This window comes from Aythya ferina (genome assembly GCF_964211825.1).
Source record: "Aythya ferina genome assembly, chromosome: 1".
Lineage (NCBI taxonomy): Eukaryota > Metazoa > Chordata > Aves > Anseriformes > Anatidae > Aythya > Aythya ferina.
The window spans coordinates 60,129,820-60,156,682 of record NC_140296.1 but is presented as its reverse complement, the minus strand read 5'-3'; the positions used below and the strand labels follow the sequence as shown (position 1 = coordinate 60,156,682).

Below are 26,863 nucleotides of genomic sequence, written 5' to 3'. Positions count from 1 at the left end.
TGAAGTCCGCAGAACATAGTCAAATTTGATGACAGGGACTTCTTTAGAAACAAGGAAGAAAGAAAGAATTTGAGAGAGAGAGAAAGAGGGAAAGGAAGGAAGAAAGAAAAGGAAGAAAAGTGAGACAGCAGCTAAATATAGATCTACAAACCTCAAAGTGAATTGGGGGATTTTTGTGATCAAGAAGCTTTCTAATAATGAACAAAAAGGATCACTGTGTCTATTTGTATGTCACTGGGACATCTGTCTACTTCTGCATTTGTTGTCTTCAAGAGCTTTCTGGAGAAAAAGCATGGCTCCCTTATTCAGAGGCCCACACTCAAGTTCACGAGGAATGAACATGTTGCCTACAATACTTCCTGATAATTTCTCTTTAATAACTGTGTTTTTACAAAAGATTTCACCCCAGATTTCTGAGGCTGTCCCAGGGAACTGGTATGTGAGCCAAAAGCTGATGATTCCACTGAAAGCCAAGTGGGAGACTGTACCTGAGATGCCCTCAATGCGGTGATGAGACATCCTCTTCTAGAGAACACTGTTTTCCCATGAACACTTGCAGGAATAAAAGATCCATAAATTATAGGATGTACTAGTAGATCGGTCTGACATGAGAGTGCATGTAATCAATACTATGTGTTGGAGTGTTATAGGTACTGTCTAGTGCAGTCATATTTTATTCAACAATCTGAAATACTATGTGGGTCAGCCAGGACCACTTTTTTCATAAATCCAGCAGAAGGTGTAGCAGAGTCCCTGAACCACTTTGCTACCACCTTTTAGAGAAAGGTGTTAGTATAAAAGGCCAATTCTTCTACAAAGTTAGAGAATTTCATTTCACTTCCAAAACAGCTTCCATTTCAAGACCAGGGATATATAAAATAAAGGGCACTTCCAACAAGGAAAGTATATAATATGTTAATATGTAGAAAGAGTAACATGGATATTTTGAGAGGCATTTTTAAAAACATTCGAATGCAAAGGTGACTGATCTTCCTGATCTAGGTGTCAAAAACTCTGTGTTAAGGCCTTGTACCATAGCTGAGACAGTGTGGAATGTGGAAATATTTGATTAGCAAGAAAGAAAGAGCCAAATATTCAAATTATATGAAAATGTCTGTACCAACTCAGCCCTGTCGTTAACTGTGTGTCACCACATCAGCAGAAGAGCAACTCAAGGGAGCTGCAAGCAAACTACTTGTGAGCTGCTTAAAAACTCACTAGCTGATGGCTAAGTAAGCCTATTTATGTAAGATCTCTGCTATATTAGTGAATTTCAGAAACAAAGGGAAGCCTCTGCTGTTAAACTTTTGGTGAGGGATAAATTCATATTACTTGTTTGTATCTAACAGAAACTCTGAACTTTAAGAGCAATTCATATTGTAGTGGTGGGTGAGTCACTAAGCAAGAAAATGTTTGTTATGCCCTCAGAGAGATGACTTTTGCCAAGATTTAAAGATAATTCTAACTTTTAAATAAAATCAAGGAGAAGACTTCACAAAAATATGTTGCATAATTTTATGTGTGAATGAATCTATATGTATAGCTGGCAAATACTGTATTATCTAAAAACAACTGTTACCATTTTACCTATATATTTTATTTTTCCCCTTAGTAGTATGCATGTTGTTTAAAGACGTAAGCTCTTTGCAAGAAAACAGCAGAGATTTAATGCAGCATCACTCTCCAAAAGGCCCTGCAGTGACAGGAAGGACTGGGACTGTCTCTGACAGCTGTAATTTAGGCTGCTCTCGGTCTACTTGTTTAATACAAAGCTGTAATAGAACTATGTGGAGGTTGGCAGGTATTCCAAGAAACAGGAGAACACCTGTGCTGCCAGTGTGACATCTCCCTTTTTCTATCAACCTCTTCTCTAAGTACTGTTCACTATACCTTCCCTGAACTAATTTGTATTTTCTCCCTTGGGGCTGTGAAGGAACATGAGAAGAGATACTGTTTCTCTGCATGGTATTTGTAATTTTACATTTCACCAGCTTCATAGCCCTTCTCTGGATATATTCTAGGGCCTTGATGTCCTTCTTGTACTGAGGGGCCCAAAACTGAACACAGAACTTGAGCAGAGTACAAGGGGATGATCACCTCCCTGCTCCTGCTGGCTACACTATTCCTGATACAAGTCATTGGCCTTCTTGGCCACTTGGGTACACTGCCAGCTTGTGTTCAGGTGAGCATTAGTCAGCACCCCCTGATCCTTTTCCTCTGCACAGCTTTTGAGCCACTCTGCCCCAACCAAGCCTGTAGTGTTGCATGGGGTTGTTGTGGCCAAAGTGCAGGACCCAGTGTTTAGCTGTGTTGTGCTTCATCCCCTTGGCCTCTGCCCATCGATCCATCCTGTCCAGGTCCCTCTGCAGGGCCTTCCTACCCTCTGGCAGATTGACACTGCCCTCTAGCTTGGTGTCATTTGCAAACTTACTGAGGGTGCACTCAATTCCCTCATCCAAATCATTAACAAAGATATTAAAGAGGATGGGCCCCAGCACTGACCCCTCAGGAACACCATTGGTAACTGGATTTCACTCCATTCACCACTCCTGTTTGGGCCCAGCTGTCTAGCCAGTTTTTACACCAGTAAAAAGTGTAATTGGCCAAGACATGGACTTCCAGCTTCTCCAGGAAAAAAAAAAAAAAAGACCTCCAGGGATGGTGACTCAACCACTTCCCTGGGCAGCCCATTCCAATGCCTAACAACCCCTTCAGTAAAGAATTTCTTCCGAATATCCAACCTAAACCTTCCCTGGTGTAACTTTAGCCCATTCCCCCTCATCCTCTCACCAGGCATGTGGGAGAACAGACCAACCCCCACCTTGGTACAGCCTGATTTAGGGTACCTATAGAGAGCAATAAGGTCACCCCTGAGCCTCCTCTTCTCCAGGCTGAACAACCCCAGCTCCCTCAGCCACTCCTCGTAAGATTTGTTCTCCAGACCCCAGACCCCTCATCAGTGTTGTTGCCCTTCTCTGGACTCGGTCGAGCATCTTGTATGTATTTATATGTATTTATAATATATTATGTATTTATAAAAAGACATTTTCTGTTGTCTTTAACAGCAGTAGCCAGATTGAGCTCCAGATGAGCTTTGGCCTCTCTGATTTTGTCCTTACACATCCTTACAATATCCTTATAATCCTTCTGAGTGGCCTGCCCTCTTTTCCAAAGATCATAAACCCTCCTTTTTTTCGTAAGCTCTAGCCATAGCTTTCTGTTCAGCCAGGCCAGTCTTCTTCCACGACGGCTCATCTTTGGGCATGTTGGGAGAGACCGCTCCTGAGCCTTTAAGATTTCCTTCTTGAGGAGTGCCCAGCCTTCCTGGACTCCTCTGCCCTTCAGAACTGCCTCCCAAGGGACTCTGCCAACCAGTGTCCTGAACAGCTCAAAGTCTGCCCTCCAGAAGTCCAAGACAGCAGTTCTACTGGTCCCCCTCTTGACTTCGCCACAAATAGAGAACTCTACCATTTAGTGGTCACTCTGCCCAAGACAGCTCCCGACCACCACATCTCCCACCAGTCCTTCTCTGTTTGTGAACAGAAGGTCCAGCGGGGTACCTCCTCTGGTAGACTCACTAACCAGCTCCATCAGGAAACGCTTCTGTGCTCTCCAGAAACCTCCTAGACTGCTTCCTCTGAGCTGTATTGCATGTCCAGGATATGTCTGGGAAGCTGAAGTCCCCCATGAGGACAAGAGCAGATGATTTCGCAACTTTTGCCAGTTGCCTGTAGAATTTCTCATCCGTCTCCTCATCCTGGTTTGGCAGTCTGTAACAGACCCCCACCAGAATGCCTGCCTTATTGGCCTTCCCGCCAAAAGCGGCCCAGCAATCACATCCACCAACTCCCTTAGCACCCAGATGTATTCCATCTGGCCCCATGGACTTGTGACAGTCCAGGTGGAGCAGCAAGTCTGTAACTGTTTCCACGTGAACTGTAGGGGGTTTCTTCTGCTCACCGTCCCAGACTTCCAGGCTGGGAGGCTGAGTGCCTCGAGGATAAGTTGTCTGGTTAGTACAGACAGATGTATAGAAGTCACTAAGAACCTCAGCCTTTTCCTTATCCTCGGTAGTCATGTTCCCCTCTACGTCCAGTAAAGAATGGAGATACTCCTTGACACTCCTTTTGCCATTAATATATTTATTAAAACATTTTTTATTGTCTTTAACCATAGTGGCCATGTTGAGAAGCCACTCAGAAATCAGGGCTTTGACCCTGATTTTTTCTCTGCATATCTGTAGATCAATAATAAAGACTTCAAACCATGTAGAATCTACCACACATTTTTGTAAATTGTTCCAGCAATAAAGTATTCCATCAATTAACATGTTACACTCATTATAACTTCATTTTTATATTATTATTTAGACTGTTGAAGGTTAGTATTAAGTGAATTGTGAGCTTTTATGCTAATTCTTTGATCTGTTTTATCATTATTAGCTAATATTTAACTTTATAAGGGCTCTGAAAGTCTGTGATTAACACTTTTAGCTCTCATTGTCATCTAACCAAAAAATTAAATGAAATCATTAAACTATTTCTTTACTTCTATAGATGAGTCAGCTATTAGAAAAAAAAGGAATTTTTGATGGATATCTGGATGTGAAAATGTGACAGAGGAGAAACATGAAATAAATATGAAAATATTAAAGTATAAAAGAAAGTGTAATGGCAGATAAGAAAGTCATATGTTTCTGTGGGAATATTTGATGTTCAAGTAGACCCTTGAAGAGACTGAAGTCTGATCTCCTGATTTCGAAGGCTGTGAGCTTGCAGTGTGACCTCCTCATTGCTCTAAAGATCTTGAACTTCACCGTCTCATGGTTACTGCAGCCAAGGTTGCCTCTGAACTTTGCACTTCTAACAAGCCTTCACACTCCTAACCTCCTTGTTGGCGAGAATCAGGTCCAGCAGGGCACCTCTCCTCATTGACTCTTCTATCATTGGTGCTCTCCAGAATCTCTCATGGTTCTTTATGGTTCACAGGCAGAGCTCCATGCATTGAAGTCTCTCTCTTCCACAAAGGGCAACTTCCACTCCTTATCTTTCCAGCCTGTCCTTCATAAAGAGCTTGTATCCTTCCACTGCAATGCTCCAGTCAAGGGGGCTATCCCAGCACTTCTCCATGACATCTCCTGTTGTATCCACTTCCTGTTACATTCTCTTGAAATAGTATAGAAACAAAAATCTTCATGGAGTTACCATATAGGATGTTCATTAACAATACTGATTTGGACTCTAAAATGTAAATCTCTTAAGCAAGAAGTGCTTGTCAGTAATGTAAATAGCTTGGCTATTTATTGGTTACTTTCCTTTGTTAATTAAAATTGTAATTAATATTTGTACTGTACTCAATGTTTGTGCCTTGTTCTTTACAGGGATAAAACAAATTACTCAGCTTGCACAGAAAACAGAATTTTTATTATTATTTTTTTAATGTTTCATGGCACCTATTATACAAGCATACCACATATCTTAATTTTTTTTTATTATTATTATTTTTTATTTTCCAGTGCTAGTAGTTTAACTTGCATAGATTGGGGTGACAATCTGACAATCATTTTCAAGCCAAGCCCCAAATGTAGATTTTATTCCATTTAACATGGAAGGAAGAAAATATATTCCTTTGTAGGCAATTCAAAACAGTCAGATTTCTGGAAGAAAAGAACCAGTTTTATAGGAGGATTTGTTCTTAGTCATATGAATTTGTTCTGGTTTTAAATGTGCTTCTGCTATAGTTTGTTTTCTTTTCATATATAATAGTTATAGGAAGGAGACACAAATCATGCCCTTCTATAAAGTAGGTATGAAATGCCTGAAAAAAAATAATGTTAATGCATCCTGCATCTTTATTTTCCATGTAGCATAGGTTAGTAGAAAAATGAAGAGGGTAACACAGTACACCTATTTTCTTCCTTTATAATTCACTGAGATGTAAGTGCAGATATTTAACTGGAGACTGTTAGACTGCACCATGCTGTTACCTCTTAATGTTTTCTATTTATTACCAGGATCTTCTGGACACTTCACTGAGTCATATTCTTTTAGAAGCAGATTCCACCCAGACTATGTATACCTATGTTAGACCTAAAAACTGCTCTTCCTGACAGATCAGGAGACATTCAATTAGAAGCGCATGCAACTTGAAGTTGCACAAGCAAAAGTGACATGAAGCTTTGGCATGGGTTTGGTCCTTCATTTGGTTAGGCTGAGATCTGCGAAAGGAAGATGATCTGCTCTTATTTGTGGCAGTATTTGACATTGACAGCGAGTGAATGACATTAATTTATCAGAAGAGAAATGTTTTAAGTTCAAGAAGCTGAACAGGTTTAGAGCAAACTTGCCTGCATTCTCTCTTTTTCTCCTCCTGCTTGCAAATAATGCTTCAATTGCATGGTTACAATCCTAAGCACAGTTGTAAATTTTTGAAATAATTGGGTTTGTTGCCAGTTAAATGAAAATAAGAGCTACTCAACTTTAATGATGTTTCCAGTTTTTTGTTATGCTTTTCCATAGCAATATTTTTGTATCCTAGGATGCAGGTTTTGTTTTGTTTTCATTTCCAGAACTGCATCTGCACCATCCAGAAGAAACATGTTGCAAAGCAATTCCTCCAGTTAGGAAGTTGTACTTAAGAGGATAATTCAGTTATTCTCCTAAGCAAAGCCCAAATGACAATTAAGCAAACATAAATGATCTGAGAAATTAAATTAATCTGAAATAATTTGTCCAATGATCCTGGCCAGTTTCAATTGGCACATTTCTTTAAAACATTTTTAGTTTGCTGAAGAAAATCAAGGCAGGTCTTTCAAAGTTCTCCTTGGAAAACATAAACCTGGGAATTGCTGGGGGTTTTGCTAAATCATGAGGAACAATAGTTCCCGACCAGTTTTGGAAAAGTTCCAATGAAAACTGTATCTGCATTGCATTTTGGGTCTGATTTCTGCATGCCTACGCTACTACTAAACTTTGGTAATCACAAAGGAAGCTTCAAGTGCTCCGAGTTCTGCAAGTACTCAGAAGACACCAAGTAAGGGTCCAAGCCAGTCTAGCCAGTCTGACATACCTCCTGCAGAAGCCATACTATTTCAGTTTCACTGCTCTCAGCACATGCAATAGCTAGATGTAAGCTAATTCAGTATCCTGCACATGTTGTGATTGTATTTCATAATTACAGCAAACACAAACCTAAGTGAAGCTTTATTTTCATCCTACCTGGCTTGTTTGTGGTAACAATTGGAATTCAAGTGCTGACAGCTTTAGAAAGTAGCACAATAATGATTCAGCAAGTTAGATCATAGCAGTGGATAACTGACAATTTACTACTTTAATGGCTAACTAATGTATGTGAATGTTGGAAGACCCCAGAGCACCAGCATGCAAATTCTGTGCTGTGTCTTCCTTACAATCCACATCTATTTGTTCTTTCCCTTCTGTGAAATCAACTTCCTACTCCAGCTGCCATGTGAGCCAAGTTCTCAAATTTCTCTCCAGTTCACAGGATGAAGCTCTGCAATGAAAGTGAGCCAATCTAAAAACATTTTGCACCAAGGGAAGCAGTCCTGCTTAGCTCATGAGCAGTTTTGTTTCCTCCTTTGACTCACCTAAACTATTAGGAATCTATTCCTATGTCAATATTGTTAGTTTTCTGTTGGCTAAGCAAGCTGGACTGTCAGATTTTGAGGTCAGATGAGTGCCACGGTCAGTAGAGGAGAAAGGGAGGGAGCGTGCATCTAGGATGTGAGCACAGGGGAGAAAAGGACAGCCAATTTTACTGGAAGTGAGCTACTAGTTTGGTTTTAATAGTTCACAGATGTAAATGTGAAGCTTGAAGTCTCAGTTTATGGTGCCAGCAAAAGACTTTGTGCTGAAGCAGCTGACAAGTATGCCTGCATTATCTCTGCTGACTCTGCTGTTGACCTCTGTCAGAAGGGCAGAGTTGCCAGCTGGGGGCTGTCGCAAGATTTGTCATTGCTTGCCATTCAGTGTCCTCGCTCTGCTCACTCCTGCTGGTTTTGGTGCTAGCTATGGTGCATTCATTTGGCCTTATTGTCGTACTGAAGCAAAGCTATTTGGCAGAAATCTGCAGGATCCCAAAGTTCCTTCTGTATGATAAAGAGGTTTAACAGAATAGCTATTTACTTTTTAGAAAGCAAGACTGTGGTGGTTTTACTCAGGTGGGCAGACAAGTTCCACCATGGCTGTTCTCTCACTCCCCCTCCTCAAAGGGGAAGGGGGAGAAAATATGATGCAAAGGGCTCAATGATAGAGATAAGGACAGGCGGATCACTCAACAATTATTGTGACAGGCAAAACAGACTCAGAGTAGGGAGACAGTAAGATTTATTGCCTATTACTAACAAGCTAGAGAAGTAAGAAACAAAGGAAAGAAACCAAAAACACCTTCCCCCCATCCACCCTCATCCACCTTCTCCCCCTGAGCAGCGCAGGGGAACAGGGAACAGGGGCTGTGGTCAGTCTTATCTCTGCCACTCCTTCATGGTCACTCTCTTCCCCTTCTCCAACATTTGGTCCCTACCACAGGATGCCATCCTTCCCAAACTGATCCAGAATGGGCTTCCCACAGGCAGCAGCTCTTCAAGAACTGCTCCAGATACGGGTCCGTACAAAGGGGTCCATACATCAGGAGCAAACTGCTCCAACCTGGGTCCCCCATGTGTGGCAGCTCCTGCCAGGTCACCTGCTCCTGCGTGGGCTCTTCTCCACAAGCTGCAGCTCCAGCCTGGAATCTCCTCCTGCAGGGGTCCTGCATAGGCCGCAACCTCCATCAGTGTAGGTCTATCTGCTACACCGTGGTCTCCTCCATGGCCTGTAGCGTGGAACCCTGCTCCACCATGGTACTCCATGGGCTGCAAGGGGACATCCTGCTTCACCATGGTCCTCACCACAGGCCACTGGGGAACTTCTGCTCCAGCGCCTGGAGCACCTCTCCCTCTCCTTCTTCATTGACGTTGGCACCTGTAAGGCTGTCTCTCTCTCCTCTCTCTTTCCCTTTCTTATTCTCTCACAGAGGCACAAAACATCACTTATTGGCTTGTATCTGGTCAGCAGCGGGGCCCGTACCTAACATGGGGCAGCTTCTAGAATCTTCTCACAGAAGTCACCTCTATGGCCTCCTGCTACCAAAACCTTGCCACATAAACCTACAACATAGACCAAGACATTCTTTGTTTCCCAGAAAAATGAAGAAAAAAAAAATCATGGAGAAGGATATTTTTATTATTATTATTTTTAACCCATGGTCTGTTCAAAATGGAAGTAGCGATCTAGTTCTATTTTACTGATATTTATTATTTAACTAAAATTCATTATTAAGTCTGCACACCATTGGTGAGTTTCAAGGGCACAATACTATGGTACCATATGAAATGAAAACTTAATAATTCAAGGAAGGCTCCATCTCAAACAAAGTAACATTACTATATTAAGTCCTATTAAAGGTTGCTGTGAAAACTAACCTTTCAGTCGCTTAAAACTTGCTTCATTAAAGTTAAATTGAAGGCCCAATGATGTTTTATTTGTTTCCTGGTTTTATCTGTTTTGTTATGGATCTCTCATCCATAGCAATAGAAAAATAAAATAGTTCATCTAAATTCTGAGCAGTAAACCTCTTGTAATAATTATGAAAAATGCTAAGAAAATGCAAGTCTATGAACTTTTAAATCTCAGTAACATTGTATATTACAAATAATAGCTACACATAGTCCCTTTCACAAATGGGAAAATGCACAGCATTATTTTCATTCTCTCTTCCACTATCTGGGACAAAAGAAGAGTGGAGGGTGAAAGTCCCTGAGTGTTTTGTCAGCATGGTGTGCCACAGTCATTTTAGCTCGTCATATGAAAGTAGCTTAGAGAGATGAAAGTGCCTAGAGATTTTTTCAAACAGATCATCTGGATATCATATAATTTTCTGTCCCAGAAGTACACTTCCTGCCAGTGAGCTCAATAGTTCTACTGGGAAAAGAAAAATGTATCAAATACGTTCACCAGCTGTGATGAATAATTACTTATATGCAATTTACATATGATGTAGAATTATTTCATTGTTTCATGATGTAGAGTTATTATTACAAAATACTCCCCCTCCCCCCCCCCCCCTTTTTTTTTTTAAATTTAAATCTTCCATATTAAAGGTATTGCTGGCAAGGATTACACTGTGTCCCTTCAGACCAGATGCGGTAGTTAAAAGCAAGTTGGGATGATGGGTTAGCAGAAACCCAGGAGAGCTGGTGTTCTCTTCCATGTCTGTGGGGGAAGAGTTTATTCTGAAACAATGGAAAGTTACCCAAACCAGAATAAAGAAGTGTCAGTGTTCCTCGTGTTCCTCTGGGTTTTGTATACTACTGGAAGCCTCAAAAAAAAAAAAAAAAAAAAAAAAAAAGGGAAAAAGTAGGGAGGAAAAACAAATAAGAATCTTTAAGAGGAAAAGTACTGTTGAGGAAAAGTACTGTTGAGAACAAAAGCTTAGGGAAAGGTTGGAAATAGCCTGGTCTAACTAAGCATCCAAGTTCAGAAAACAGATACGGTAGAGAAATGCCACAAATCAGGAAAAAAAGACACAAATTACAAAAAGCATTACACTACTTGAGATGGCCCATGATGCAGGCTGGACACTGCTCAGAAGGGTAGGAAATAGAGACATAAATTGAATACAGAAGTTATTCAATTCATATTTCTCATCCTGCTAGATGTTCCTTAACTTACTAAGCAATAAGCAGCAGTGATCAGAAACCCTGTACTGAAGCACAGTACAATGTTCTTATGGTGCTTTTAAATTGTTGGTTGGTGCTTTGTTGTTTTTTTGTTTGTTTGTTTGTTTTGTTTTGTACTAAGAATATGCTTGAGATTTTGAAGGGTTAAGGCAGCAATTCTCACAAGGAGCACCCTGTACATGTCCAGACTTTAACCAGGGGAGGAACATGTATTGTCCTAACAAACTGGAGGCTAGCAATATGTTAAACTGAGATTCTACATACTGGTATGGAAAAAGTCAGACACCAATTAAATCTATGAATCTGCTTGTGCTGTGGGGAAAAAAATAATAAAAATAATAATAATAATAATAAAATAGTCTTTATGTACTTTATGTTCAAAAGAGGTGGCACAAAGGAGTCAGGCAGTGGATCTCACAACTCACAAGAATTGGTTTGTCTTTTGTTTTTGGTTTATTTTGTCAAAAAGAATCAACAATGAAACCCAAGGAAAAAAATACAGAGAAAAATAAAGGCTACTTCATTGACTTTATATATATATACATATATATATATATATATAAAAGCAATTTTAGGTATACTGTAAATTTATCATTAATTTTAACCATGTAGGTGTTTTCCTTTGTTGATTGTATATTAATTAGTGCACTAGCATTGATTTTTTGATATTTTATTACTGAAATACTATGTACAAACCTCTGCTTAACTTTAACTATAAAAATATACCCAGTGAAGAAAATTAACTCTGTATGAAGCCCTTTAACTTCTGCTTTCAAACTTTTCTTCCTGTCACCCTACAACCAAGAACACAATCTCTTCTATCTTTTAGTACTTGTTTAAAACAATATTAAATAAAATCCTCGGGATTGAGCTAAGCATGAACCTAAGTACACAATATGGTCAAAATTATTCAAAAGATCAAGAATTTTTGCTAAATCAGTTCCTACACAGATAATGATTTGATTCATTTATTAAATAACATATATTTTATTATGTTGCATTTCAAAGGCTGCTTCTCTGCAGTCTTTTCAGTCTTAGGGAATGTTTTGAACTCTATTCATGAGAGATAAGTTACCTTTTTTATTGTATTTTTAATAATTCATATGAAAAAAAGGTCATTTGAGAGAATAAATGGCCAGAATTAATTACATCTGACATCTCTACATATATGTGTCTACTTTTTTTTTTTCTAACACTTCCTGTGAAAGAATATCTACAACTTCCCTGACATTGTAAAGTTATAATGTTTTCCATTTTCTACCTGACCAAAATCTCTTATATTGTAACTTGAACAATTTCCTGTTCTTTTCTAAAATACACCAACTTTTTTCCTCTACAGCTATATATTTCAGTTTCCTTATATGCACACAAACTTTATTTCTTCTCAATTAAAAGAAGAAATGCCTTGTTCTTACCAACATAAAAATTAAGGAGAAATATCATTTGTTATACTTTTGAAAAAGCTCAGTGTCTCTGAGAAGACACTAGGTGGTACAATGTAAAGGCAAAAGAAGAATTTAGTTCAGAAAGCTTTTGGAGAAAAGTTTTGATGACTGCGTCAAAATTTACCTCTGCATGTGGTAAAAGTACTGTGGCCTCAGGTCTGTGAAAGGAAATAAGTTTGTCCCTATGAAGGGCTTGTGTATTTGTAATTCTTATGATGTTGTTTTAAGTCCATGTGTATCTCATCTGTGTATTGTTTCTTGAGTTCATTGTTACAGTGCTGAACTTTTTTAATCTACCTCCACAACAGGGAAAAAAAAATCCATGAGTAGTATTTTTAATATATTTCAGTTGCCAAATTTCTGGAGACATTCTCATTCATCCTTTACTTTTGTCACTGGTGTGATGCTACCATGAATGACAGCATCATCATTCATATTCTAGACAAAGTATGCTTCAGCAACAAAAAAGGCCTTTTTTATTATTCTGTTGCTTTGTTGCTTTGAAGAATGCAATCTGCCACAACAGGTGAAGGAAAAAAGTAGTAGATGGTAATGGGAGAGAGAAGTAAGGATGTGTTTATTGTCTGTGTTTTTTTTTTTTTTCGTTTGTTTGTTTTTTGTTTTGTTTTGTTTTGTTCTGTTTTGTTTTTCCCCATGTTGTTCTGTTTCTTTTGATTTTGTTTCTGAAAAAATAAAAATAAACATATTTTTCCTTTGTTTGTACAGTTTTCAAACACTGCAATCTATCTATTTATAAATTAATTTATTTATTTTTTCTGTGACTGGAGACAACTTTTTAGGGCCTTTCAGTTAGGAAGAACTGAGGACCATGAACAAATTCTACTTAGAGATCTTATACATCCTAGCTTAATTTAGTATCCTGAGTCAATAGGCAGTCTTCAGAGTGGGCCCTCTGAAAGTCCTACATGCACAAGCATCTTAAGGTCAGCTACAGAAGTAGGGCATGAAAGTAATAGTTATGTATTTTCCTTACCTTGAGGAGAAGTTTTGTGATATTATTGTGTGAGCTTTTCAATAAACTCTTATTTACAGGACATATGGAAGTGTTGGTAATAGATACAGTTCTGCAAAGGGAGTCATGCAAATAAAGTCCATTGACATGGACTTTTTGGAAGAGAAGTCTGCAGGGTGAGCACAGGAGTTTATGACTGAATATTTGGTTTTGGGATGCAAATATGAATGTTCAAGATTAAATGCCTTTTTACACATCATAATAGGTGTGTTGGAGAGAGTTTGGTAGGGTAGTCTGTCCAGTGATGGCTGCAGTGTTTTTTAGTGGTATAGTAGAGATGTTAATAGGAAATTGTTAGTAGTTTTGTTTGTTTTGTGTGTGTGTGTGTTCACATATCTGCACACATACATCAATATATGAAAAAAAAAAAAAAAAGGTACAGTATTATAGAAAAGAATGGTATAGATTTATATTTTTTAACATAAAACTAAAAAGATAAAAATATTTAGTTGTTACGTACTGAAAGAGAGACAAAATGCCTGTCAATTTGTAAGGACCTTTTAACTTTGTCTTGTGCCCCTGTTCCTGCCCAGCTGTTATATCAAAGAGGAATCATCACTGAGGGCTACTGCACTGGGACAATTTTTTGTACTTCAAAAACACAGGTCTGCAGGTGGAGGAGGTGACCAATACAAAAAAATGTGCTTTTCTGTTTACTTTTGCACTAGTCTGGACACAATACTCCATAGGAGATAAATGAAAATAAGCATGGTCATTAACCTTCAATGGTGATTTCATGAAAAAGGGCAAATAGGATAAAATAATAATGTTCTTTGCAAGATGTCTTTTTTTTTTTTCTTTTTTCTTTTTTTTTTCAGCTTATAGCAATTAATCATTTTTGTTGTGTTAATGTTATCATGGAAATGAACAGGTTACAAAGTTCTTGTTTTGTATGACTTGTTTTAGACCTCCATAGCACTGTGCTGCTACAGGATGCCACATTAAGACATAACTTAAAAGAAAAAGATTATTGAGATCTCTAAACTCTGTTGAGACTGAACTCCTCTATTCTCAAGAGCCATGCCAGGTTCCATTATATGCAGCTACAATGTCTGTTCTTTCTCTGTTATACAGGCTTCGTTAGAAATAAATTTACCATCCCAGTGCTGAGAGGGAAGGAGGATTCGATAGGATGAATGATTACAATAGAATAACCTGAAAGCTGAAAATAGTTTCAGGGATAGAAAAAATATTTTTAAACTGAGGCCTTGAGTATTTTTATTTGCCCAAAAACAGTTGGAAAAGTTGAAACCTTTTGATATGTCAGAATAATACTTTTTTTAAAAAAAACTTTCCTATACTAGAATAAACAAAAGAAAGAATCTGACTTTTTTTTTTTTTTTTTTTTTTTTTTTTTTTAGCTGATCTTAATTAAGTAAAACTCATTTTGTTCATCACAACTGCAGAACTCTACCCACGATATGTGGTCTATTCCACTGCTTTGCAGTCTCATTCTGTTCTCAGCTGCTGAAAGATGGCTACTGAAGCATGTTGACACCATCTGTGCATTCAAACAAGAAACTGTCAGATAATAAAAGTAGTTTTTATTTTGGAGACAATCAATGTACTATTTTCCATTCCACGTGTAACTTTATCTTAGTACTTGTCCCACAGAAATATCTGAAAAAGAGTTTCTCCACTTCAGGCTCATAATGGTTAAGTGCTTTGTTCCTCAGTTTTAGAATTGGCACTGATGATATATGAAATCATTATTGTTCTGTTTTATAATTTTTTTGTATTTAGTAAGTTCAGAAAAAGTTGAGTGAGTAGGACATGAGACACAGTAGTCTTTGCAATAAAGTAGATGTAGCTCTAGATATGTATTAGTTTATGAATTACAGTACTCTGAGACCAGCAATATGATTGAAGCAATGACTGAAAAATGAACGTTTAAAGTGGATTCTGTTGCAGAACAGGGGCTTAAGAGAGCTTGCTTTACTTAAGATACCTTAGATATGGGTACATATCGGTACATGTAAGACAATATTAAATTGTCTTACAGTTACTCTAGGAAAGATTTGTCTCCATAGCTGAACTTAAAATTATTTTTCAGTACTTTACTGGATTTGTCTGTAGGAGTTTGAAACATTGTCTTTTAAAATACAAACAGGATTAAGTAAACAACACTAGAACTTTTCTATTGTCTTCTAGCAAATACTAACACAGAATTCAGCTTAAAACTCTTAAAACTCTTTTTTTTTTTCTCTCCCAGTATTAGCCAAATTAACTGAAAAGATAGACTACAAATACTTTGATTTTATCAGCTAGTTGCCAAGTTCTATCACTGAATTCTATTAGAGGTTCTAGCAAAAGTTTCATATTTGATAAACTGTATTTCATAATGCTATTGCTCAAAAGAGCATAAATAATTCTGATCTTGCAATTATAAAAAAGCATATTTCTTTCTAAATTATCAAAGTGCTTATCTGTAGTTAGTCTCTCTTCATAAACAGTATGGCCCTTTAATCATTTCCTATGGAATCAGAAAACAGATTGAAATGAAAATTGTAGTTGCAACCTCATTCAGTGGAGAGGCAAAATGATGAACAGATGACACAAAAGAGAGAGCTTTTCCTAGAAAAGTCTTTGTGTATTTAGAATTATGTTAACATAAATCTTCATTCTTTTCTCTTGTTTTGAGCATTATATTTTTTCCTTGTCACAGGATCTGAATTCAGAACAGTCTTATATTCAGTCTGAAAGACGCAGTTCAGCAGTTTGTGTACTGAACCCAGCAGTTATTCTGAAAGCAAATTCATTCTCAAATGTTATTGTTACTATAGTTACTGATAATCCCTATACGTAAGTGAAAATATGAAGAATCACTCAGGCAGAAAAAAAGAATCCTTCTCAGGTATTTATGATTATCCCATAGATTGTTTGATAATTTTGAGTGGATGATGAAGTTTTAAGAGATTTCAAAAGCATCAATACTTACTTTAAATGTGCTAATTGAATTGTGGTCTAATTTTCATATGTATGGTGGTGTTCTGGTTACTCAGATAGTTTTTGGCCTTCACAAGAGTTCATTTTCAATGATTCTCAAGGACAAAGTTCTGTTTTAGAACATGCTATATGTTTGGGGTCACTATTTATTTTCTTGTGCTTCAGATCAATGTGATAGCAAGATGTTCAATGCTAGTTTGCAGAACCTCGCAGCTAGAAGTGGGAAGATGCAAATAAGGTAGTATAGAAAGATATTTAGTCTTGTATAAATCCATATTACATTAATCGTTGAAGATTCTATATTCAGGATCAATGTTTTGATCCTGATCAGTTGATCAACTGATCAATGATTTTCATATATGCTTCCTCTAAGAGTTTTCTGTCAGTGACTGTGAGTGACAGGTCACCAAATAACACTACTAGTCTCATTTTACAGATGGAAAAATAAAATATGTGGGACTCCACTAACTTACTTGTGTGGGTAGTGTCATTTTAGACATTTGTGAAAAGGGTAAATTTGTCCGAATAAAACCAGCTGACTGATAGCTTCCTTCCTCACAGTAGTCATGAGTGTCCTGTAGGACCTATGAGAATATCTCAAACACATCCTAGATGATGCCAGATGACACCAGGTGCCTATGTTAGGTACTAATTGAGGTAGCAAGTGATCTTCCTTTTGCTATACAAGTAGCCTATTTTAAATAAACTATTTTAAATAGACGGTTTAAAAAAAAAATTGGTTGGACTAATCTTTTGAGAAAATTCTGTATCTTTCACAAACTTTTGGATATTAGTCTCTTTATATCTAACCAGATTTCTAATATGAATTAAATGTATTTTTAAGTAGATTCAAAATTTCTCTACTTAAGGCTTCTGCCTTATCTTGAATTTTCAAGACAGAGTCTTGATATGAAGTTGCAGAGTGACAATAACAGTTATTAAGGTTTTTGTTTCATTGGTTGCTTGTTTTATTGAAACTGTGCATAAATATGTACGTATATATTTAAATGAAGATGAGCACTGGATCATTTGTCTGTTTATTTAGATATCTGCCCTGAAAAGTGTAATCCAATTAGGAGATGCTCAATTAGGATGCTCAGCTCTTGGAAATGATTCTCTGCTTGCCCCATTTCTTCATGATATTTCACTTCCAGCACCTCAAAAATTATTCAATATATATCTTCAATGTATGGATTTGAACTATTTAGACACACTGTGATGTTCCAACTGAAAAGTAACAAAAACTGAAACTAACTGAGGGAAAAATATCATCTTGAAAATATGTTTTGCTTTACTCTTCATATACGGTAAACAATAGTGGGAAATTTTACTAAGGATTCAGATATTTTCTACTTTTAAATGTATAGTTAAATTATACCATTTAACTGTTACAGTGAAGTTAACATGTTCAATGGAAGCAGTGTCATGTAATAATTCAGCACATTATTAAATATTCAGGTGAAAAGAAAATCAATGTGTTTTGTTCTATTTTTCAACAACCATGAAGATTACATGATCTAAAATATGAATCTATCTTCTATTTTGTCAGCCATAGGAAACACAAAAACATTGTTTTTTATCTATAATATTGTTGAAACACAAAGACCCATTACATAGCAGAAATCTGTTTGCTTTAATATAACAATGTAATCCATACACATACCCATGAAAGTGAAAGTAACAAAGAGTGATAGCAAAACTGGAACCACTATTTAGTTAAACTATAAAAGCAGAACTACAGGACAAAGTATTTTAATTTTGGACATTGCCAAGTGTATCTCTGACTTTCAGTACTGAATGGATCAAGAGAGAAATATTCCACTTTTACTCTTAGGCAATTAAATTAGCTTTAAGTATCATACTTTGACTATCATACTTGTTCAATAAGGTAATAGACACATATTTTGCTGTATATTTTTTAAGAGCACACTGTATTTCTCTGATGTATACTTTCCTCTTCTGAGGAAATCTATCTGCAATAGAACATGAATACTTGACTAGTGATTTTACCAAAACATTAATTGGTCCAGATTTATTTCAAGATACCGAACTTAGATCAGTGATACAAACCCTGTAGACATTATTCTTCTAACTCACATTTTTTACTTGGGCAACCTCTCACTAACTTCAAAAGATGTGTATTTGGGAAAAATGTACTACAAATAGGATAAAAATTCAGGATTTGGTCCAGCAGAACTATGTGACGTAAGTGTCAATTGGCTCCTTATAATAGCAAGTGTAGTGAGATTTATGGATTGTTTATCTCACAGAACCACAGAATGGCTGAGGTTGGAAGAGAAATCTGAAGATCACCTGGTCCAACTCCCCTGCAAAGCAAGGTCACCTACGACACATAGTACAGGATCGCATCCAGGTGGGCTTTGAATATCTCCAAAGAAGGAGATTCCACAACCTCTCTGGGCAACCTGTTCCAGTGTTCTGTCACCCTTACAGTAAATAAATGTTTCCTCAGGGTACTTAGTCACAAATCTCTCCTGTCTTCAGATCCATACATATGTGAAGTGGGCTGAACCAGTTTCTTCCTCTCCCTTCACCTAAGGAATGTTACTTAGATGTCTGTTTTAAAGGCCCATGTTAGTTCAAATCAATCCAGATTTCAGGATTTTCACAATCCAGCTATCAAGGCTTTTTTTCTTGTTAATTTTGTTCCCATAATCAGAGCAACAACCACCTAAGTTATGTTGTGACTCCTAAGTGCTCCAAAGGCAAGGAACACTTTATCACAGAAAAAATAATAATATGGGACTTATGTTTTCTGTAAGATTAATCTTGTGGATTCCTGTGTTTTTATCTGTATGGTGGGTATAGTGTTTCCTCATGAGGTAGAAAAAATGGAGTACAAATGCTGAGATTTATGGGACAAAATACAGGAAACTGGCTATTTAATATGTTATAATGCTCTATTCAGCAGCATTCACTTATAATACACAGAAAATAGTTGACAGTTCTACTGTTTTGATAGAACATACTATGCTCAAAAGTAACCAAACTACAAATAGACTACGACAAACTTCACAATCATGAATCAGCCTATGCTTTGACTGTGTCAGCTGGCCTTTTGAATTAGTTGTCTATTTATATGATAGTTTAAATGGCACAGATTTTCACAAGTTGTGATATCTAAAGCTTAAAATATAAAAATGTGGGATATAATTATATATGCATCCAGGGAATGGAAATAGTATAATATAACTTGTCTGATCAGAAATCTGAAGTTGGCAAAAATGAATTCTTGTATTCTGTCCATAGCAACTAGTAAAATGCTTTAATAAAATAATTTAATTGATTAATTTGATAAAGATATTCCATCTAGAATTATATATCATAAAAAGTTTTAGGGCTGAATCCTATTTCTTCTGAAATCAATGGGACTTTATCAATAATTTTGAAGGAAATTTTGATTGTCTTATGTCCTAGAGATTTGTTTCTTCTTGATGCTCACCATACAATGAACTTTCTGTGGAGAATATGAGGAGCTGTAAAGGGGAATTCTGAAGTGCCTTGTTTACTGTTAAACTGTTTGATATTGATTTAATCTATCACAGTTGTGTCACTTGCCATCAATAAATATTTCTTTAGGATTGTGCTTTTATTTATTTATTTTCCCTTAAAGAAAGAGACAAATGAAAGTTAATAGGAGAAGAATTTTATATTCTACTTTCTGCTTGTTCTGTAGGATAAGGTTGTTGTGCATAAATACTCAGTTCTATAAATTAAACATTACAGTATTGATAGTAGAGATAGCTTATATTTTACATTTGCAGGCTTGTGTTTGTTTGCTTTTCTGTTGATAAATAATATCTTTAGAGAAGGCTAGATTGAAAAAACAGCAAAAATGAAATTAGTTAGATTCACTTATTTTATTGAATATTTTTCTTCAGTTAAGAAATCAAAAAGACATAAAAAGAATGATGCAATTGCACCTATATCCATATTACATTTTGCTATTTTTTCTTGTGTTTTATTTTTGGATTTACAATAGTTAGATTTTTTTTTTTTTTACTAAAACATGCTTAAGACTTGTTTTTTGTTTTTTGTTTTTTGTTTTTTTCCTGTATTTCAAAAATACAAGAAAACATAGAGCTTTCATATACATCTCTCTCTTTTTTTTTTTTTCTTTTTTTTTTTATTATTATTTCTTAGTCTTGGTTCTTTTGTCCTATTTCTTTAAAAAGGCATCAACATTACCAGTAAAGTAAATAGATAAATAAGTGTTGCTGTATTTTCTTCATCATTATGTAGAACAAAAGTAGCAAAGTAGCAATTGTCTGCATAGGGGGATGAGCAGAATGTGGACATATCCTAAAAAGTAAAATGGAGCTCTTACTTTATACTTATTATAAACAAATTATAATCAAAACAAGTTTGTTGGTTTTGTTTGTGTGTGTGTTTTCCCATAAACAGCATTCATTGTATGTAGTTGTTTCTCTTTTAAAATCTGTTTTTTCTTTAATTGGTTTGGAAGGATTTTCATTGCTCTATGTAGTGAATCAACTAAATAAGTTACAGAGATTTCAGATAAGTGCCTTCATAATTTAAGAGGAGTTATTAGTAAGAACATTTCTGAAAGGAAAATAAGCCTGAAAAATTATAAAAAGGAAAATAACCCAGAAAAATGAATTAAGAAAAATGATTGCTGAGTTCCTCAAGGTATACAAATATCAATATTGATCAATTCATGATCTAAATATACACTTATGTAGATTCAGTGAAGAGCTGTGCTTTGTCTTAGGAGGCATTCAACCTTTTTAGCTATTATTGTAGAAAACTTTTTCTAGAAAATTTTTCAGAATACTTACTTTTTCCATGGCAAATAAATAGGTCTGAGGAAAAGTTTACTTTCAGCTGTGTCACATGTCTCAAGTAGATATATTTCAAAATCATTATATGGAAATACTTCTATGCACAAACAAATAAAAAACAATAAGAAAAACATTCTCATATATGAAGTTATATTTTTGGTTGACTTTTTACTTTTTTTTTCTTTCCCCAAGAGGTTAGAAGCTCTTCTTGATTAGAAGCTCTTACAAGAAATTAGAAACTCCCTGTATAAAATAAAAAAAAAAAAAAAAAAAAAAAAAAAAAAAGCTTAAAGTAGGAATAATTTAATGTCTTACGTATGTGATATGAGGAAAAAATAGTTTTAAGATTCCATTAACAAATGTAGGCACATGAAGACTCAATAATGAGAGAGGCATGTGCCTGTCTGAGTATCACCAACTGCTGGTAGATGCAGGATATTCCTGGAAACTCCTCAGTATCTACAGGACACTGTAGAAGACACATAGGAAGAATGAAATAATTTGTTTGGGTTTGTAAAATTAACATTTTTTTTCCTTAATAAAAATCCTGCTTCCCTCCCCCTCCACTCCCCACCCCCCCGAAAGGAAGAATAAGCTTACATTTAGAAACATGTGGATGAGAATTGTGATTGCTCTTACTCAAAGCTGGTGAATATTTTTTAAATACTTGTAACAAAAAGAAAATGTTTAAAATATGTTTTTTAAAAATGAAACAACTTTTAGTACTGTATGATTCTTTGCAATGGCAAATTTCTGTGATGGAGAGCAGACATTGCAAATGTCACTTAACTATGACAGATAGATCTTTTATAGAATTCTTTTAAAAAACTCGATACCATTGTTTTTCTTTAAGGTAAAACTGTTATGAATAAACATTTATTATAGTGAATCCAGAAATTAAATACAATAATCCTGGAAAACAATATTGCATTTTGTAGGACTTGCACTTCTCTTTTGTGTAAATTAGACCTTCCCGTTTACAGTGATGGTACCATTTGTTGGCTTCATCTGACAAAGGAGTGAACATTGGTTTACCATTTTGAACTTCCAGGGATTCGAGCTTTGAAAAAATCTTATGGTTAGAAACAAAGAGGATTAAGTCAAATATTCCTGTGTTAAAGCTGCTTCTCAGCTAGCAGAAAAAGAATATATGTACAACTGTTGTGAGCAATAAGACACAGAAGTAGAGCAAGCACAGGCTTCTAACCTTAAAAAGTGTAAGCCATACACGTATTTCTAAATTTAAGTATACAAAATGCAGGCATTACTAATCAACAAGCTGTGATAAAATAAAGTTGTTTCCAGCTAGTACATAATGACAAATGACTTTGCCTTCTGGCTCTTTCTTATTTCCAAAGAAGATACAATATTCCAAACTGTGTAATTACCTGGAAGAAGGACTAAGAATTTCAGACAGCCAATTTAATCTGTTTAAAGAAAATAAATCTGAAACCCTAACTAACGTTTTTGGGTGCACACTAAAAACTTTGTAGTGTTTTCTTTAAAAGCAACATTTCTTCAACCTCTCATTTAACAATTTTTTCTAATGCTTGTCTGAATAATTCTGAAACGTTACATGAGACCATTTCATTTAACATGTATAATGTTGAAGTTTAGAAAGGCAGAGTATTGTTTGTACTATCTGAAGGAGAATTCTCTTGACGTCAATGAGGATAGTAAGAATAGTAGTACGTTCTGGTTATATATACACAGACAATTAACATCTGTACTTTGTCTTCAATTAAAGGACTTTGTTGTCTTTCTGTAAAGTGACAATGACTACATGAAAGTTAGGATCAGTTTTTGTCAGAGTTCACTGAAATAATGGCCTTCAAGAACTTGTTCTAGCTTCAGACAAAATAAGTACATGTAGTCCAACCTCCTTTTTTCAACAGTCAACTGTGGAAGTTCACAGCAGGGGGAGTCTAAGAACAGGTCACGTTTATAGAATACTATAGAATATATCTCCAGACATTTCTATTTATATATCTCTATTTAAATCTCTATTTATAGCTATAGGTTTCCAGAGCTGGAAAATATATCCTCATATTTAACAGCTTTTGATGTATTTTTCTGCATATATTTTCCCATATAAAAATCCAATTATTGCCTTTCCATAGAAGAAAACTGATTATGTAAATGTGACTTTTTCATAACAATAACTTTTAAAATACCTATTGTTCAGCTAAGATGAAATTCTACAGAACAGAACATTCTAAAATATTCCTGCTTTATTGTATAAGGCAAGGATTAAGATATACAGTTTACACAAACATAATTTTGCCAAGCAGGCTAAAGTGAGGTAAATAAGTAGTCTCTCCACCTGTTCAATTGCTATCTCTGCATTCCAAACACTACATTATTAAGGGAGCTTCTCTTGTTCCTAAAACAATTTAACTTAAATTGTGTTCACCCTTAAGCTAAACTTTCTTATGATATAACGTTATAGATTGTGCTTACAGCTATGCTATGTCAACTGTGAGATCCAAAATCTCCAGAATGGAAGAAGTTGTAAAGCACAGGACTAAATCTGCAAAAGTATCTGTCAACAGATAGGGTATTCCTTGCTTTTGTTTATATATTAAAAAAATAATAATTTATGTAGTAATAAAGGACAGCTGCTAATTTGTGGTGAAGATCTGACATGAGATCTGACATGTAGAGTGTTAGCATAAGAAACAGTATTACTCTTTCTGAACATTTAGTTACCATTATCTAAACAGTAAACAAGGATATATGTCATTTTATCATTAATTGAAGTATACCAGTAGCCAAGGAAAAGACAAGATAGCTCAGAAATTTTATATCATCCTGACTTTTTCTTTCCCTTCAAAGTGACATATTGGAAATGAGACTTTATTTGATCAGTGATAGAATAAATAAGCTTGATGCTGTGCACAGTGATAAAGAAAGACAATTATTTATAGTGTCTGTTTTAAATGTTGTCTATGAAACAGAATTTCTACTTTTTTTTTTTTTTTTTTTTTTTTTTTTTTTTTTTTGGTGGGGGGGGGAGGCGGCTTTTAAAGTCTTTTACAAACTCTGTTCCAGTCAAGGAAAGTAAAGCAGTGAGTTATGCAATCCGTTTGTCCTCCCCAGCACCTCCCCAGCAGTGCAAACCATGTTTATCCTGTAGAACATAACTTTTGCATAGCATCTTCATACCAGTGTTGTGATACTTGACAAGATATGTAAGCTATGCATTGCTGGACTCAAATTTGTTTCCAAGTTAACTTCTAAAATATACATTTTGGTATTCCTTGGGAAAAAGAACAAAAAGTTTGGTAACAAGGCTTTGTGCTTGGACAGAAAGAAAAACCTAGGCCAGTGAACTGTTAAGAAAGTAGCAGAGAGAAGGAGTAATTTCTTTGTGTTGTGAATATCGTTCCAGTAAAGAAGTAGGGATCTAGGAGTTAGTCAGCCTTTGATGCAGGAACAAAATGATCTGTTATACACCGAGGCTTTCTCTGCTGCACACTTTGACATCTGTTCTTCAGAAAAGACTCAAGGTGGCCAATGCCATGATCAGGCTGGCAGTGGAAAAGACTGGAGATACAGATGTCCAAAATCTCCCATGTCCATGTGTTAAACATGTCTGCTGTGCACATAGAAATGCAAGATAACTAGGTGCAATTCATTCTTTTTCTTTAACAAAGAAAGTGTACTGAAAGTGTAATTTAACCAAGGTTGTGTACTGCTGCTCCCATTTTACACACAAGGCCCCTAATAAAGTGATATGGGTGATGTTCAGATTAAAACTTAGTCACAGGATTAGTCACCAGCATTGTAGCGGAGATGGATATGTATGGGACTCAGATTGGCAGTGATTACCATTTGGATATACTTTAGCATAGAACAGTTCTAGGTAATTAATAACATGTTCATGAACTCAGTGACTTCTTAGTTCCCTTTTAAGCTATGGGTAACAGGTTTTTCACATCCCAGGAAAATGTCTAGAATACCAGACAGTCTATGGTGTACAAATCCACTTATTGGGTACCATTGAAGCTGTGGTGACCTCTTGAAACTTATGAGGCTGATACTGTTACATTTTAACACCTTAACATTTTAACACTTTGTACAATCACCACTTAACACGAAACACATATCTAATCTTCACATCTTAAAAGAAATTACTACGGCTGTATTCTTCAATAAGCCTTATCTTAACAGTGTACATGTATATTAGATATGTATTGGGAATGTACTAGGTGGCCCATGGATCCTCAGATGAAAATATCAGTCATACATTTCAAAGTTTTTTTTTATTAAGGAAGATTTTAGTTCTGAAATTAAGACTGAATTCTAGACCAACTTGTAAGTGCAATGCACATCCATTTATTAAGGTAAAATCCAACTTTTAAGGTAAAAGTTATATGAAGTTTAATAGCAGATAGGGTTAATTGATATGACTGATGTGAGTTTTTTTATTTTCTTTTTTTTTTTTTTTTGTAATTCTGAAAATTTCCTCCTCTACCGTTTTGTCTCTTCATGTGTTTTATGCCATTGTTTCCTGACACTGATCTAATACAATCCTATTTGTACTCCTTGCACTTAGATGTTTTTCTTAAAGAAAATTTTTAAATTACTCTTCAAACCTCTCTCAGCTTTCTCATTTTCAATTCACAGTAGTACTTTCTGAGAAGCTATAAAAGAATGAAATCATGGAAAAAAATGGCATGTTTTGTAGATGAAGGAAAACTAAGCATCTGCTTCAGTACTTTTTTTTTTTCTCATTCTGATCAGCTTGCTGTTGTGGAGCAGTAGTACTCATGCCCCAGCAAGCCATTGTTGATTAGTGTGATAAGCAAAAGATGAGGTCAGGTGCACAATGCTATGGATGGGCTAAAAGGTGACAGAAAATGTCACTGACCTTCCTCTAGCCTTAGGAAAACAGACATAGCAAGAAAAGGCAGTGAGTTTTTTCACATAACACCGAGTTTAATGCCAAATAATCAGCCAAAAATAAATAAATAAATAAATAAATAAATAAATAAATAAATAAATCTGGGGTGTGCTCTAAAAACAAGTGTTTAAATGCAGATATCATCAGAAGTGCAAGGTCATCTAGGTGCATGATTAGACTGTGATAGCAATCTCCAGGAAAGAGCTTCATTTTGGCCACCGTCTTAGCCAGAACCTTGTACAGCTTATTTGGCAGGAGGGACTGCTGAGGATGCCAGTACTTGGGATATGGTTGCTGGAATGAACTAGCCACATCTAATATGCACTTTCCTTTTCAATGACAATTAGTGTTTTACATGCACCTAAATTATAGTGTAATGTAGAAATAAGTAAGTTAGCACGTTTGAGTGTTCAGGTTGTTTCATCTTGCATCTTTAGCACAACCATCATGCTTATTTATGCCAAAGAACAAAATATAGGTTTATCCCAGTATTCCTTTCTTTCCATTAAAATGTCTGAAATAAGCCAACAACATTTTTCTGTTCTAGAAAACCTGGCTTAAATCCATGTTTCCACAAATATAAGACTCTTACTTCACTGCAAAAATAAATAAATAAATAAATGTATATAATAAAATAATAATAATAAAAAATATTTTGGGACCAGAATACGACCTTGCTGTGGACTGGAGGTCTTTATTTAAAATAACAATAACATATAGAAACAGATGGACAGAATATGATTGTCATTATACAAAGCTGTTTACACAGTAGAAGATGTAGGGAAGTCTCCATTAACCTCTGAAATTGTAAATATTTCCAATATAGTTAGCATCAATAGAAAAGTTTTATTTTATTTGCTCTAGAAAAGATGCACCAAGGTCTCCTGATTTCACTACTTAATTGCTTGGATGGTGAGGTCATATTATACAACTCAGTAATACAATTAACATGGAATAACAAAACCCAAACAA

At 35.7% G+C, this 26,863-nt stretch overlaps 1 protein-coding gene across 1 annotated transcript in view; it reads left to right on the top strand.

The window, feature by feature from the left end:
* NALF1 (NALCN channel auxiliary factor 1) overlaps positions 1-26,863 on the top strand; it is a 504,959-nt gene that overhangs the window by 392,935 nt on the left and 85,161 nt on the right. The gene's annotated exons all lie outside the window — the stretch shown is intronic.